At 40.7% G+C, this 16770-nt stretch overlaps 1 pseudogene; it reads right to left on the reverse strand.

Annotated features, from left to right (window-relative positions):
• LOC113219638 overlaps positions 1-16210 on the reverse strand; it is a 102112-nt pseudogene extending 85902 nt beyond the window's left edge.
• Between the last annotated feature and the right edge of the window lie 560 nt (positions 16211-16770).

The following is a 16770-nucleotide window of genomic DNA, read 5'->3' on the forward strand; positions in this document are numbered from 1 at the left end:
TTATCTTAACACCTATTACCTAGTGATTAATTAGCTTGATTATTAAATGATCTAATTCAGTTGTCATAGTATTGAAAATATAAAACTTTCCACCTTTCAATTAATATTTTTTGGGGGGACATAGTCTCACTCTGTTGCCCAGGCGTCAGGGCAGAGGCGCAATCTTGAGTTTAAGTGATTCTCCTGCCTCAGCCTCTCGAGTAGCTGAGATTACAGGCGTGCGCCACCACGCCCAACTAATTTTTGTATTTTCAGTAAAGACGAGGTTTTGCCATGTTGGCAAGGCTGGTCTCGAACTCCTGGCCTCAAGTGATCCGCCTGCCTCAGCCTCCCAAAGTGCTGAGATTACAGGCATGAGCCACTGTGCCCAGCCACAGTTAATTTTTTTATCTACATTTTTTTAAATAAAATAGTAAACATTTTTCAAAAATAAAAAAGATGTGGAAAATGTCATCTCTTAACCCCTGGATTCTGGAATTTTCTAATGATTATTTTTACCAAGTAAACAAGCCCAGGAGTAAATGAAATGTGGTTTGCTGCTTGTGCTTCCTGGAATTACAGCATCTCAGAGTTGGAAGGAATTCTTCATATGACCACATTGATTTTTTTTTTTCCTGTTGGTCTGCATCAAATTTGTGAAGATTAGTGACTAAAAGGCAAAGCCTTTAGAGAGTCCTGTGGCAAAGGTAGAAGCCCACTTCAAAGGAAGTTCAGACACCCAGCTGGTTCCTCTGAGGATAATTTATTTTCATGAAAACTTTCTGATAAGAGAAGAGAGCAGAGAAGGCCATTTCTCTCTTCAGCTTATTACAAATTGAGTCATATTGTCAGTGGCATGCTGGTACATGTTTACAACCACCTCTCCAAAAACAAAACAAAACAAAAACCATAGAAGTGGCTGCTAGCTTCCATAGAGGAAATACTTCAACCATGGCTACCAATGTGTCATCATAAACACATAATTGGGAAAAGATGCCTGCATAGATTCTCTGCACTGATGGGAGTCAGTTTTAGCACACTACTGCAACAATACCAAATACAGTAGACACATTCCCAACCTCACCTTAACCTCTCAGAAGCATTAGGCACAGTTGCTTGCATCTTTATTGAAACACTCTCCCCTTGGTCTTTTTGTCACCATGCTGTCCTTTCCTTTCTCCTATGTCCAGGCTAATCTAAGTCTCACAGCTAACCCTATCTCCTCTCCTCTGTCTCCATGTATTAGAGACCACTCGGCACTCCTTCCGGAGCCTGTTTCTTTCTCCTCTCTACACTTGCCCCCAAGTAATCTCATTCAGTCCTGTCCTGTAGTTTTATTTTTATTTCATTTTATGTTATTTTATTTTTTGAGACAGAGTCATGCTCTGTCGCCCAGGCTGGAGTGCAGTGGTGTGATCTTGGCTCACTGCAACCTCCACCTCCTGGGTCGAAGTGATTCCCCTGCCTCAGCCTCCCGAGTAGCTGGGATTACAGGCGTGACCCACCATGCCCAGGTAATTTTTGTATTTTTAGTAGAGACGGAGTTTTTCCCTGTCGGCTAGGCTGGTCTTGAACTTCTGATAGCAAGTAATCTGCCCATCTCAGCCTCCCAAAGTGTTGGGATTACAGGAGTGAGCCATTGCGCCCAGACCAGTCCTGTGGCTTTAAATATCACCAAAATGCTGTTAATGCCCACATTTCAATCTCCAGTCCAGACCTTTGTTTTCTGACCTCCAGGCCTGTATAGCCAACTGCCTACTCACATATCTCAGAGGCAACTCAAATTTAACTTGTCCAAACCCGAACTCTTGATCTTCCTCCTCCCATCTTCCTTATCTAAGTATATGTTACTACCATCTGTTCATTTGCTAAAGCCACAAACCTAGGAGTCATCTTTTCAAATGCCCTCTCCTTTGCTTATAACAGGTAGCCCATTACCAAATACTACTGATTCCACTTTCAAAATATTTCTCAAGTCTTTTCCTATTTCTCCATCTCCAAGTCCTTATTCTCTCTCAGATGGACTACTGCAACTCAATTGCTACACACCATCCCATCCTCTTTTCCTGCCCCTCCCTCTTATACTCACTATGGTGGCCAGAGAGATCTTTGTAACATAGTTTAAGCCTGATAAGAATCCTTATATGGTTAGTGACTAAAAGGTTCAGACTTCCGAGTGTCCTGTGGTAAAGGCAAACGCCAACTTCAAAGGAAGTTCAGATACCTACCTGGTTCTTCTGAAGAGAATTTGTTTTCGTGAAAAATGTTCTGAAAATTTTCTGGTGGGACCAGAGAGTGGAGAAGCCCATTTCCCTCATCTCATATAAGGAGAAGTCCTTATATGGACTGCAAGCATCTGCATGATCAGATTTAAGTTTAACTCTCCAACCTCATCACCTACCACGCTCCTCACTTACTACGCTCTAGCCACATTAAGTTGTTTTCGGTTCTTAACTATGCAAACACCATCTTGTCTTGGATCTTTCACATATGCAATTCATTTTCCTGAAATGCTGCATGTGCCCCACCCTACAACCTTCCACCCAAACCTCACCTTTCTGACACTTACTCATCCTGATGGCCTCGGCTCATCATTTTTTCAAAGAGGCCTTTCTTGCTCTCCCAGTCAAAATCCAGTACTCTCTTGTAGTCTCTTATGGTTTTCCATTTATTTTCCTCATAGCACTTAATGTGGCTTAAAATTCTAATTGTTGATTGTGCTTTTTTAATGTCTATCTTCCTCCCTTAGACTACAGACTCCATAGCTGCAAGGATCATGTCTGTTATATTCATTGTATACCCAAGGCCTATCTTACAACAAGTGCTCAATAAACATTTGCTGAATGAAGTAATAAATGAACGAATGAAACTTCAGATTTTCACATAAGTCCTTTTAGGTTATACATTTGGGACATATATAAAGGTGAGGTTGGAGCAGCTGTTGGCATTGAAGCTTTAGAATGCTGTGATAGAAAAAAAATTATAGTTACTTTAATGAGAGGACTGTTATAGCACTATAAAGTGGAATGATTTGTTCTGAAAAGGAATCCTAGAAAACAAATCAAAGAAAACAATGAACTTCTCCGAGGACTAAAATTCAAAACAAATGATCAAGTAATAATACAATCACCAAGTAGATTCATTTTATGAAAAGAAGTGCTCAAGGAGAACTCCAGCATAGAGGTCAGATAATATGCTCTGGAGTTAGAGTTGATTCTGTCACTTAAATAGCTGTGGAAACTTGAACAAATTTCTTAGCCTCTCATTTCCTTCCTCTCTAAATCAGGGACATTAATATCACCACCTTCTTAAGATTTTTGTGAGATAATGCATCAAAAACACATTCTACCACTGAAGTCTCTCTACCTTTAGTTGATTTCTCTGAGCTCCAGTATTTTCATTTATAAAACAATGGATTTGTGCTTGACTTCTCTTAAGAGCCTCCAGTGCAAAGACCCTTTTTATTCTATATAGTTGGATGCTCTCAAAGCCATCCCTATTCTCAGTTAACTAGATGAAGGGCACAGCACTATAAGGGTCCCCTGTAGTGTACCTGGGCAGGAACAGGGTGTATTGGGCACTGTTTTGTAAGGAGACTGCTTGTCTGGTATGCCCTCACCCAGTGCAATGGGTTTTAGAATCAACTTTTTAAAATGTTTTAAAAATATTTATGGATTTTTTTCTTTTCAAGAATAATACATACTAGTAAGTATACTCCATTAGGGTAGGGGCTATATCATCTCCCTTTTCTCTTTAATTTAGTTAATTTTCTTAAATAGGCTTTATTTCTTTGAGCAGTTTAGGTTCATAGCAAAATGAATGGAGGCCAGGCACGGTGGCTCACGCCTGTAATCCCAACACTTTAGGAGGCCGAGGCAGGTGGATCACTGGACCCTAGGAATTTGAGACCAGCCTAGGCAGCATAGCAAGATCCCATCTCTACTAAAAATAAAAAAAATTGGCTGGGCATGGTGGCACGTACCTGTGATCCCAGCTACTTGGGAAGCTGAGGCAGGAGGATCACTTGAGCCCAGGAGGTCAAGGCTGCAGTGAGCTGTGATTGAGCCACTGAACTTCAGCCTGAGCGACAGAGTGAGATCCTATCTCAAAAAAAAAAAAAAAAAAAAAAAAAGGCTGAACAGATACGGAGTTCCCATATATCTTCTATCCCTGCACATGCATATCCTTTCCTACTATCAACATTTTCCACCAGATTGGTACATTTCTTATAACTGATGAACCTACATTGACACATCACTATGACACAAAGTCCAGAGTTTACATTAGGGTTCACTCTTGGTATCTTACATTCTATGGGTTTGAAAAAAATGTATGATGACATCCACCATTATAGTGTCATACAGAGCAGTTTCACTGCCCTAAAAATCCTCCGTGTTCTGTGTTTTATCCCTCCCTCCCCAACAATGATCAATGATATTTTACTGTCTCCATAGTTTTGCCTTTTCCAAAATGTCATATTGTTGGAGTTAGCCTATAGCCTTTCAGATTGGCTTCTTTCACTTAGTAACATGCACTTAACTTTCCTCTATGTCTTTTCCCAGTTTGTTATCTCATTTCCTTCTAGTGCTGAATAATATCCCATTGTCTGGATGTACCAGTTTATTTATCCATTCACCTACCAAATGACATTTGGTTGCCTCTGAATTTTGGCAACTATGAATAAATCAACACCTGCGTGCAGGTTTTGTGTGGACGTAATTTTTTTAACTCACTTGGGTAAATACTAAGGAGTGTGAGTGCTGGACTGTATGTTAAGAATATGTTGCATTTTGTAAGAAACTGTCAAACTGTCTTCCAAAGTGGCTGAAACATTTTGCATTCCCACCAGCAAAGAGTAAGCATTCCTGTTGCTCCACATCCTCATCAGCATTTGGTGTTGTCAGTGTTCTGGGTTTTGGGCCATTCTAATAGGTGTGTAGTGGTGTCTCGCTGTTTAAATTTACATTTCCCTGATGAGGTATGATGTTGAGCATCTTTTCATATGCTTATTTGCCATCTGTGTATCTTCTATGGTGAGGTGCCTGTTAAGATCTTTGGTTCATTTTTTTTTTTTGAGACAGAGTTTCACTCTTGTTGCCCAGGCTGGAGTGCAATGGCTTAATCTCAGCTCACTTCAACCTCCACCTCCTGGGTTCAAGCAATTTTCCTGCCTTGGCCTCCCAAGTAGCTGGGATTATAGACATGTGCCACCATGCCCAGGTAATTTTGTGTGTGTGTGTGTGTGTTTGTTGTTTCATTTTGTTTGTTTTTCTTTTTCTCTTTTTTAGTAGAGGCAGGGTTTCACCATGCTGGTCAGGCTGGTCTCAAACTCCTGACCTCTGGTGATCCACCTGCCTTGGCCTCCCAAAGTGCTGGGATTACAGGCGTGAGCCACCGCACCCAGACCTTTGGCTCATTTTTTGATGGATTTAGCGTTTTCTTATTTAAAAAAAATAATCAATTATTTAATTTAATCGTTTTTAGTATATTCAGGGTTTTGCACCCATCACCACAATCAATTTTAGAATTTTTTTATCTCCAAAAGGACACCCATACTCATTAGAAGAAACTCATCATTCTCCCCTCTCTCAGTCCCAGGCAACCATTAATCTACAGTTGACCCTGGAGCAACATGGGGCTTAAGGGCACTGACCCCTTGTGAAGCTGCAACTTTATGTATAACTTTGGACTCCTCCCAAATTTAACTCCTAATAGCCTACTGTTGACTGGAAGCCTTACTGATAACAAACAATCGATTAACATATATGTATTATATAATATCCTCTTACAATACAGTAAGTAGAGAAAATAAAATTTTATTAAGAAAATCATAAGGAAGATAAAATATATTTACTATTCATTAAGCAGAAGTGAATCAAAATAAAGGGATCATCATGGCAAGTGAGAGGCAGAACTAGATTGCAGCTCTGACTTGGATGGACAGAGCAGCATGCGGAGGCTAACATCATGAATTTTAGCTCCAGAACAACTGCAGGAATAAACCAGGAACCCCAAGAGGACCCACAGACCCTTTGAAGGAAGTGGACTGCTCCTGCAGGACCCAGGAGACACCCCAAATATTGTGAGTGCCGAAAGTGTGGAACATTGATTATACCCATCCATGAGCATGGGATGCAGGCAGGGCATATAACATATGCAAGGCAATAAATGTGATATACCACATAAACAGAATTAAAAACAAAAGTCACATGATCATCTCAATAGATGCAGAAGAAGCATTTGACAAAATCCAAGCATCCCTTTATGATTAAAACTCTCAGCAAAATTGGCATACAAGGGACTTACTTAAATGTAATAAAAGTTATCTATGACAAACCCACAGCCAACATAATACTGAATGGGGAAAAGTTGAAAGCATTCCCTCTGGGAACTGGAAAAAAACAAGGATGCCCAGTCTCACCACTCCTCTTCAATGTAGTACTAGAAGTCCTGGCCAGAGCAATCAGACAAGAAAGAAATAAAGGGCATCCAAATCAGTAAAGAGGAAGTCAAACTGTCACTGTTTGCTGACGCTATGATCATTTACCTCAGAAACCCTAAAGACTCCTTCAGAAAGCTCCTAGAACTGATGAAAGAATTCAACAGTTTCTGGATACAAGATTAATGTACACAAATCAGTAGCTCTTCTATACGCCAACAGCAACCAAACAGAGAATCAAGTCAAGAACTCAACACCCATTATAATAGCTGCAAAAAAATTAAAATACTTAGGAATATATCTAATCAAGGAGGCAAAAGACCTCTATGAGGAAAACTACAAAACACTGCTGAAAGAAATCGTAGATGGCACAAATGGAAACACATCCCATGCTCATGGATGGGTATAATCAATATTGTGAAAATGACCATGCCAAAAGCAGTCTACAAATTCAACACAATCCCCATCAAAATACCACCATCATTCTTCACAGAATTAGAAAAAAAACTCTAAAATTCATATGGAACCAAAAAAGAACCTGCATAGCCAAAACAAGACTAAACAAAAAGAGCAAATCTAGAGGCATCACACTACGTGATTTCAAACTATACTACAAGGCCATAGTCACCACAACAGCATGGTACTAGTATAAAAATAGGCACATAGATCAATGGAACAGAATAGAGAACCCAGAAAGAAACCCAAATACCTACAGCCAACTGATGTTTGACAAAGCAAACAAAAACGTAAAGTGAGGAGGCTGGGCGCGGTGGCTCATGCCTGTAATCCCAGCACTTTGGGAGGCTGAGGTGGGTGGATCATGAGGTCAGGAGATCAAGACCATCCTGGCTAACATGGTGAAACCCTGTCTCTACTAAATATACAAAAAATTATCTGGGCATGGTGGCTGGCGCCTGTAGTCCCAGTTACTCAGGAGGCTGAGGCAGGAGAATGGCGTGAACCAGGAGGCGGAGCTTGCAGTGAGCTGAGATCACACCACTGCACTCCAGCCTGGGTGACAGAGCAAGACTCCGTCTCATAACAAACAAACAACAACAACAACAAAACATAAAATGAGGAAAGGATGCCCTTTTCAACAAGTGGTGCTGGAATAATTGTCTAGCCACATGTAGGAGAATGAAACTGGATCCTCATCTCTCAGCTTATACAAAAATCAACACAAGATGGATTAAGGACTTAAATCTAAGACCTGAAACTATAAAAATTCTAGAAGAGAATATTGGAAAAACCCTTCTAGACATTAGGCAAGGACTTGATGACCAAGAACCCAAAAGCAAATGCAATAAAAACAAAGATAAATAGCTGAGACCTAATTAAACTAAAGAGCTTTTGTATGGCAAAAGGAACAGTCAGCAGAGTAAACAGACAACCCACAGAGTAGGAGAAAATCTTCACAATCTATACATCTGATAAAGGACTAATATCCAGAATCTACAATGAACTCAATCAAATCAGCAAGAAAAAACAAACAATCCCATGAAAAAGTGGGCTAAGGACATGAATAGACAATTCTCAAAAGAAGATATACAAATGGCCAAAAAACGTACGAAAAAATGCTCAACATCACTGATGATCAGGGAAATGCAAATCAAAACCACAATGCAATACCACCTTACTCCTACAAGAATGGCCATAATCAAAAAAATAAAAAAAACAGTGGATGTTGGCATGGATGCGGTGATCAGATAACACTTCTACACTGCTGGTGGGAATGTAAACTCGTATAGCCGCTATGGAAAACAGTGTAGAGATTCCTTAAAGAACTAAAAGTAGAACTACCATTTGATCCAGCAATCCCACTACTGGATATCTACCCAGAGGAAAAGGATTCATTATATGAAAAAGATACTTATACATGCATGTTTATAGCAGCACAATTCACAATTGCAAAATCATGGAACCAACCCAAATGCCCATCAATTAAGTGGATAAATAAACTGTGGTATATATAGACAATGGAATACTACTCAGCCATAAAAAGGAATAAATTAACAGCATTCGCAGTGACCTGGATGAGCTTGGAGACTATTAGTCTAAGTGAAGTAATTCAGGAATGGAAAACCAAACACCACATGTTTTCACTGATATGTGGGAACTAAGTTATGAGGATGCAAAGGCATAAGAATAATACATCAGGGGACTTGGGGGAATGGTGGGATGGGCACCCAAATCTCACAGATTTGGGTGACGGGTGCACCCAAATCTCACAGATCAGCAGTAAAGAACTTGCTCATGTAACTAAACACCACCTGTACCCCAATAACCTATGAAAAATTGAATAAAATAAAATGGAAGTGAATAATCATAAAGGTATTCATCCTTATTGTCTTCTCATTGAGAAGGCTGAGAAGGAAAAGAAAGAGGAGGGGTTAGGTTTTATTGTCCCAGGGGTGGTAGAGGCAGAAGAAAATCCACATATAGATGGACTCATGCAGTTCAAATCTATGTTGTTCAAGAGTCAACTGTTTTTTCTGTTTCTATGAATCTGTCTATTCTGGGCATTTCCTATAAACAGAATAATGCCATATGTGGTCTTTTGTGATTGGCTTCTTCCACTTAGCACAATGTTTTCATGGTTCATACATATTGTAACATGAATCAGAACTTTTTTATTGCTGAACAGTATTCCATTATATAGATATACTATTTTCATTCATTCATTCATTCATCCAACAGCTTTTTAACTGGACTTTCCTCTAATCTGCTAATTTTCACTAACTTTCAGCCTCACTTTAAGTGGAACCTCGTTACCAGTTCCTAAGACTTTGGGAGTTCTTCAGTGTAAATTGGGCTGTTCTCAACTTCCCAACCACTGCTATACAATTTGACACCCTCAGGTCTTCTAATTCAGTTATCACTTGTCCCAGTGCTTTCCACCATCCAAAATTTTGTTTTTGCTTTCTCCTCTCCTCTTTGTCCCTGTGGTTTATGTCTTTTTTGTGTTTCAAAATCTGTTTAATTATTCTTTAGAATAATTTGAGAATAAGAGTTAATGCATGCATTCTACCTGCATCTTTAACTAAAAGTATCAATCTCTAATAATAAGAGATGGCTTTAATCTGATTTTATAAAATCAATACAAATAGTGTAAAATTACTGTGCCAACATCATAAAAAACCATAAACGGTTAACTTAGACAGATACATGCATACATGAAGCTGTAAATGATACACAATGTGGCTCTGGTTTTCATTTCAGACAAGCATGATGGACAGAAATCTCTCTGTTGATCCTTCTTCATCCTTCCATTGCCACTGGTTCATTGCCATCTACTGACCTTTTTCTGTCACACATATTGCCCTATATCCCACACCTTCCTCTATCAATAAGTCCTCTTCCCGGTATGAAGAATTTTATATAGGCATACTTCAGGGATATTGCAGATTTGGTTCCAGACCACTGCAATGAAGTTAATATAGCAAAAAAGTGAGTCACATGAACGTTTTTGTTTCCCAGTGCACATAAAAGTTATGTTTATACTATACTGTAGTCTATTAAGTTTGCAATAGCATTTTAAAGCAAATTTTAAAAATACTTTATTGTGAAAAAATTGTTAATGATAGGCTGGGTGCCATGGCTTACGCCTGTAATCCCAGCATTTTGGGAGGCCGAGGCAGGTGGATCATGAGGTCAGGAGCTTGAGACCATCCTGGCTAACACAGTGAAAGCCCATTGTACTAAAAATACAAAAAATTAGCCAGGCGTGATGGCACCCACCTGTAGTCCCAGCTACTTGGGAGGCTGAGGGAGGGGAATCGCTTGAACCTGGGAGGTGGAGGTTGCAGTGACCTGAGATCGCGTCGCTGCATTCCAGCCTGGGCGAGAGAGTGAAACTCTGTCTTAAAAAAAAAAAAAAAAGAAAGAAAAATTATTAATGATAATCAAGTCTTCAACAAGTTGTAATCTTACTGGTGAAGGGTCTAGATATTGATGGCTGCTGATTGATCAGGGTGGTTGTTGTTGGGGTTAGCATGTATATTCATTGGGGTTCTTCAAAGAGATAGAACCAATAGGGTAGATAGAGAGGTAGATGAGAGGGGATTTATTAGGAAGATTTGCTCACATGATTATGGACGCTCAGACGTCCCACAACAGGCTGACTGCAAGCTGGAGACTCTGAGATGCTGGTAGCTTGGCTCAGTCCAAGTCTGAAGACCTCAGAACCAGGGAAGTGGGTGGTGTAACTCTCAATGTGAAGTCAGAGGCCTGAGAACAGGGGAAGCCATTGGTTTTAGTCCTGGAGTCCAAAGGCTGGACAGCCTGAAGTTGCTGTCCAAGGATAGGAGAGGAAGAGTGTATTCCAGCTCCAACAGACAGCACAACATAACTGCCTTTTCTGTTTTGTTTTCTCCAGGCCCTGGAAGATTAGATGGTGCCTGCCTATACAAAGGGCGGATATTCCCCACCTCGTCCACTCAGACTCACCTGCCAATCTCCTCTAGAAACACCCTCACAGACACGCACCAAAATAACACTTTTAGAGATTTGTATGTTTCCTTAATCTAGTCAAGTTGACACCTGAAATGAACCATCATCACAGGGTGGCTGTGACCATTTTTTTTTAACAGTTCAGAATTCATCTTTATCTTTTACCTGCCTCATCAGTGGAAGTTTAAAGTCATGATTTTTTTAGACATTTATACTTGTGTACATAGACAAATAAACTCATATTAGATGACAACTGATTTTTTTAAAGTCCAGGTAGAGGAAGAAGCAATCATTTTGAGCTAAAATCTTTCTATGTTTTTTGATTACTATTCAACTTGCTATTGTTTAGCAAAAAGCAAAGTTTCCATAGTGTTCATCTCAAATCTTACTGCTTTACAACTGTGGTATACCTTCCATTAAAAATAAAAAGATGAAGGCCGGGCGCGGTGGCTCAAGCCTGTAATCCCAGCACTTTGGGAGGCCGAGACGGGCGGATCACGAGGTCAGGAGATCGAGACCATCCTGGCTAACACGGTGAAACCCCGTCTCTACTAAAAATACAAAAAATTAGCCGGGCGAGGTGGCGGGTGCCTGTAGCCCCAGCTACTCGGGAGGCTGAGGCAGGAGAATGGCGTGAACCCGGGAGGCGGAGCTTGCAGTGAGCTGAGATTCGGCCACTGCACTCCAGCCTGGGCGACAGAGCGAGACTCCATCTCAAAAAAAAATAAATAAATACAAAATAAAAAATAAAAAAATAAAAAGATGAAGCAGTCAATCCAGTGATGAATTTGACATAGCTTTCATTGGGAAAGGGCAGCTGGGGTTGGGGGTGGGGCCATTGGCAAAGAGACCAATAGACAAAAAGGTAACTTAAACAATTAAATATACAATTGTTTTATTTTTAAAAGAGAGAGAGAAGCGTTACTTTCAACAAATGGAAAAAAGCACTGAAAGCCCATGGGTCAAGCCGTAGACAAAACCATGTTCTATCTTAAGTAGGTTCTTTTTTTCTCCCTCTCTTTTCTCCTTTACTTTTTCTTTTTTCTTTCTTTTCTTTCTCCTCTCCTCTCCTTTTCTTAAAAGCTCTTCCCAAACTATCATCACTTTTAAGCCTCCCCAGACGCCTTCATCCCCAGATTTCTTGGGTGGAGGCTTGTAGATGTTTTCTTTTCTGGCGGGCTTTCTGGTTCCTTATCTTCCTTGGGAGAAGGAGTCCTTTCCTTTGATGGCTTTGAAGCTGTGGGGCGACCCACATTCCCTTTGCCTTTCACTGGACTTGGCATCACTGTAGCCTTTAGTCTGCGTTTGAACATTTTCTTTGCTTTTCTCTCAGGTTTGGATTTCTTAACCATCTTTTTGTTTTTCTTTTTTGAATTGCCTTAGTCTCTATCGTCATCATCTTCCATTAGGAAATCTTCATTGCTGCCGGAATTCTCCTGGAAGAGTGCCTCATCCTCTTCTTGTTCTTCCTCATGCCCACATCTTCCGTGAGCGTCTCCCTCTGTTCAGAGGCTGCTTTAGATGCTGCCTGCTGTGCTGGCGTACATTTTTATGATCTTCGTTTTCATCTTCATTATCCTCTGCTGAGTGAAAGTCATCCTTCTTGGTCTTCAGATCTTTTTCTTCTGAGTCCTCACTATCTTCCTGTGAATTCCTTCCAGATCGCCTTATTTTTAGCTTCTAGGGGAGATGATCAAATTTTCTTAGTGGTAGGGCCCGAATCTTCATCTGTATCATCAGATTCCTGAAAATGTGAGTAATCAACAAACTTTCCTATTTCTGAAAAGTTGTGACATGTTCTCTGTCGAAAGACAGAGTTGAGAAGCCAAAGACCAGGACACCCCCAGCCCCATGCACTTGGCGGCTGCCCCCCACTCCTAACTTCAGCCCAACCGTGAGCTGCTGGCTTCTCAAACTCTGATGCTTTTTGGTTTAGAGTCCCTGGAATAGAGGAGCCCCCCGCTCGCCCTTCTCTTCAAAAGGAGACCATTTCTTAAAGTAAGACAATGAAGTTTGCTGCATCAATTGACTCTTCTTTTCATGAAAGATTTCTCTGTAGCATGCAAAGCTATTTGATGGCATTTACTCACAGTAGAACTTCTTTCAAAATTGAAGTCAATCTCTCAAACCCTGCTGCTGCTTTAACAACTGAGTTTACATAATATTTTAAATCTTTTGTTGTCATTTCAATAATATTCACAGTGTCTTCATCAGGAGTAGTTTCCATCTCAAGAAACCACTTTCTTTGCTCATCCATAAGAGGCAACGTCTCACCCATTAAACTTTTATTATGAGATTGCAGCAATTCAGTCACATTTTCAGGCTCCACTGCTAATTCTAGTTCTCTTAGGGACACTTTCTACCACATCTGCAGTGACTTCCTCCACTGAAGTCTTAAAGTCCTCAAAGTCATCAATGAGGGTTGGAATCAACTTCTTCCAAACTCCTGTTAACATGGATATGTTCTCCCATGAATCATGAATGTTCTCAATGGCATCTAGAATGGAGAATCCTTTCCAGAAGGTTTTCAACTGACTGTGCCCAGATCTATCAGAGAAATCACTATTTATGGTCACTATAGCCTTACAAAATGTATTTATTGGCTGCATGAAATGGCTCATGCCTGTAATCCGAGCACTTTGGGAGGCCGAGGTGGGTGGATCACCTGAGGTCAGGAGTTCAAGACCAGCCTGGCCGACATGGTGAAACTCCATCTCCACTAAAAATACAAAATTAGCCAGGCGTGGTGGTAGGCACCTGTAACATCAGCTACATCGGAGGCTGAAGCAGGAGAATCACTTGAACCAGGAGGCAGAGGTGGCAGTGAGCCAAGATTGTGCCATTGCACTCCAGCCTGGGCAACAAGAGCAAGATTCCATCTCAAAACCAAAAACAAACAAACAAACAAACAAACAAACAAAAAAACATGTATTTCTTAAACAATAAGACTTGAAAGCCAAAATTACACCTCCATACATGAGCTGCAGGATGGATGTTGTGTTTGCATGAAAACAGTAATCTCCTGTATAACTCCATCAGAGTTCTTGGATGACTGGGTGCATTATCAATGAGCAGGTGTATCTTGAAAGGAATCTTTTTCTCTGAGCAGTAGTTCTCAATGGTGGGCTTAAACTATTCAGTAAACCATGCTGTAAAGAGATGTTCTATCATCCCGGCTCTGCTGTTCCATTTGTAGAGCACAGGCAGAGTAGATTTCACATAATTCTTAAGAGCCCTGGAACTTGCAGAATAGTAAATGAGCACTGGTTTCAACATAAAGTCACTAGCTGCATTAGCCCCTAACAAAACAATCGGACTGTCCTTTGAAACTTTGAAGCCAGGCATTGACTTCTCTCTAGCTATGGAAGTTCTAGATGGCATTATCTTCCAATAGAAAAGGTTTCATCTATGTAGAAAATCTATTGTTCATTAATTATCTTAGCTAGATCTTCTGTGCCACTTGCTGCAGCTTCTCCATCACTGCTTGCTGCTTCACCTTGCACTTTCATGTTATTAAGACAGCTTTTTTCCTTAAACCTCATGAACCAACCTCTGCTAGCTTCAAACATTTTTTCTGTAGCTTCCTCACCTCTCTCAGCCTTCAGAGAATTAAAGTGCATTAGGGCCTTGTTCTGGATTGGGTTTTGGCCTAAGGAAATGTTATGGCTGGTTTGATCTACCCAAACCACTAAAACTTTCTCTATTTCAGCCACAAGGCTGTTTCATTTTCTTACTTATGTGTCCCATGGAGAAATGCTTTTAATTTCCTTCAAGAAACTTTTCCTTTGCATTCACAGCTTTCCTAACTGTTTGTCACAAGAGGACTAGCTTTCAGTCTATCTCAGCTTTCAACATACTTTCCTCACTAAGCATAATCATTGCTAGTTTTTTATTTAAAATGAGAGATGTGCCTGTAATCCCAGTACTTTGGGAAGCTGAGGCAGGCAGAATGCTTGAAATCAGGAGTTCGAGACCAGCCTGGGCAACATGGTAAAACCCTGTCTCTACCAAAAAATACAAATATTAGCCAGGCGTGGTGGTACTTGCCTGTAATCCCAGCTACTCTGCAGGCTGAGGTGGGAGGATTGCTTAAGCCCTGGAGACAGAGGTTGCAGTAGCTGAGATGGCACCACTGCATACCAGCCTAGGTGACAGAGCAAGGCCCTGGCTCAAAAAATAAATTAAATAAAGTGAGCAGGGTGTGGTGACTCATGCTTGTAATCCCAGCACTTTGGGAGGCTGAGGCGGGCAGATCATCTGAGGCCAGGAGTTTGAGACCAGCTTGGCCAACATGGTGAAACCCCGTCTCTCCTAAAAATACGAAAATTAGGTGGGTGTGGTGGCTCATGCCTGTAATACCAGCTACTCAGGAGGCTGAGGCAGGAGAATCACTTGAACTGGGAGGCGGAGGTTGCAGGGAGCTGAGATCGCGCCACTGCACTCCAGCCTGGGCAACAGAGTGAGGGTCTGTCTCAAAAAAAAAAAATTAAATAAATAAATAAAGTGAGAGATGTGCAATGCTTTTACTTGAACCCTTAGAGGCCACTGTGGGGTTATTAATTGAACTAATTTTGGTATCGTTGTATCTCAGGGAATAGGGAGGACCCTGAGGAGAGGGAGAGAAATGGGGGAACAGCCAGTCAGTGGGAGGAGCCGGTTGGTGGAGCAGTCAGAACACACATATTTATTGATCAAGTTCACCTTCTTATATGGGTGCTGCCCATGACTCTCCAAAACAATTACAACAGTAACGTCGAAGATCACTGATCACAGATCAGTATAACAGAAATAATAATGATGAAAAAGTTTGAAATATTGTGAGAATTACTGAAATGTGATACAGAGACCATGAAATGAGCACATACTGTTAGAAAAATGGCAAAGATAGGCTGGGGCAGGGTGGCTCATACCTGTCATCCCAGCACTTTGGGAGGCCAAGGTAAGAGGATCACTTGAACCCACGAGTTCAAGACCAGTCTGGGCAACATAGTGAGAGCCTCATCTCTTAAAAAAAAGTTAAACCAGATATGCCTTTAATTGCAGAGCATTCCCAATCACTCAGCCCACCACTGCTCCTTTAAGAAGGCTCTTTGTGATGTTCTGTGGTTCTAGCTCTGCACATTCCCATTTTCCTCTTGAATGATTCTACCTTCCACTGAAACATAGCGAGATCTGCTTAAGATCCCACAAAAATGACTTTGGCTTGTGCCCTTTGCCTGGGAACAGCTTTTTCAGTTGCCGCCGCTGCTGTGTAATATATTAGGTTACATGGACTACCTGTTTTTTGTTAAAGAGAATGACTTCCAAGTTCAGTAGATGCTTCTTGAAAACATAGTTCCCCATGATGCAATAATAATTGATTCTGTTGTTTCCTAATTCTTGTTCTTATGTATGTGACATATAACATGTAACTGAAACACAGTTCCTGTAATATATTTTCATATTCGTTGTTTGTTCTGCAATCTTTTCATAGATGGGATTAGGTTGAACATTACCCTGTTCTATCTGAATTATATGTAATATGCTATAAATTCAAATAATCCATGGTAAGATGATTTTAAGCTTAACTCTGCCCCAGCAGGTGATAATTATTTTATTAGAGCATTCTGTATCTAGTCACTCCGCATAGTGATGACTCTTGATTTGAAGTCACACCTCATGCCTGTGGTTCAACAGCCATCTTTGGGCCTCAATGTCTTAGAAAAACTTAGCTTAGTGTACTGGATTTACAGACCTGGGGAGGACATGGAAATTTCAAGTTTCTCATTAAGAATCTTCTTCCAACTTGCTGTGTGGCCTTCCACGCGTCATTTCATACTCGCTCGATCATTTCTTCATTTCAGCATGGAAACAGAGCCCATTAGCTTCTTCTCAAGGGCATTGTAAGAAAGGGGAGAGCAGTG

The sequence above is a fragment of the Piliocolobus tephrosceles genome, chromosome 1 (genome assembly GCF_002776525.5).
Source record: "Piliocolobus tephrosceles isolate RC106 chromosome 1, ASM277652v3, whole genome shotgun sequence".
NCBI classification, from domain to species: domain Eukaryota; kingdom Metazoa; phylum Chordata; class Mammalia; order Primates; family Cercopithecidae; genus Piliocolobus; species Piliocolobus tephrosceles.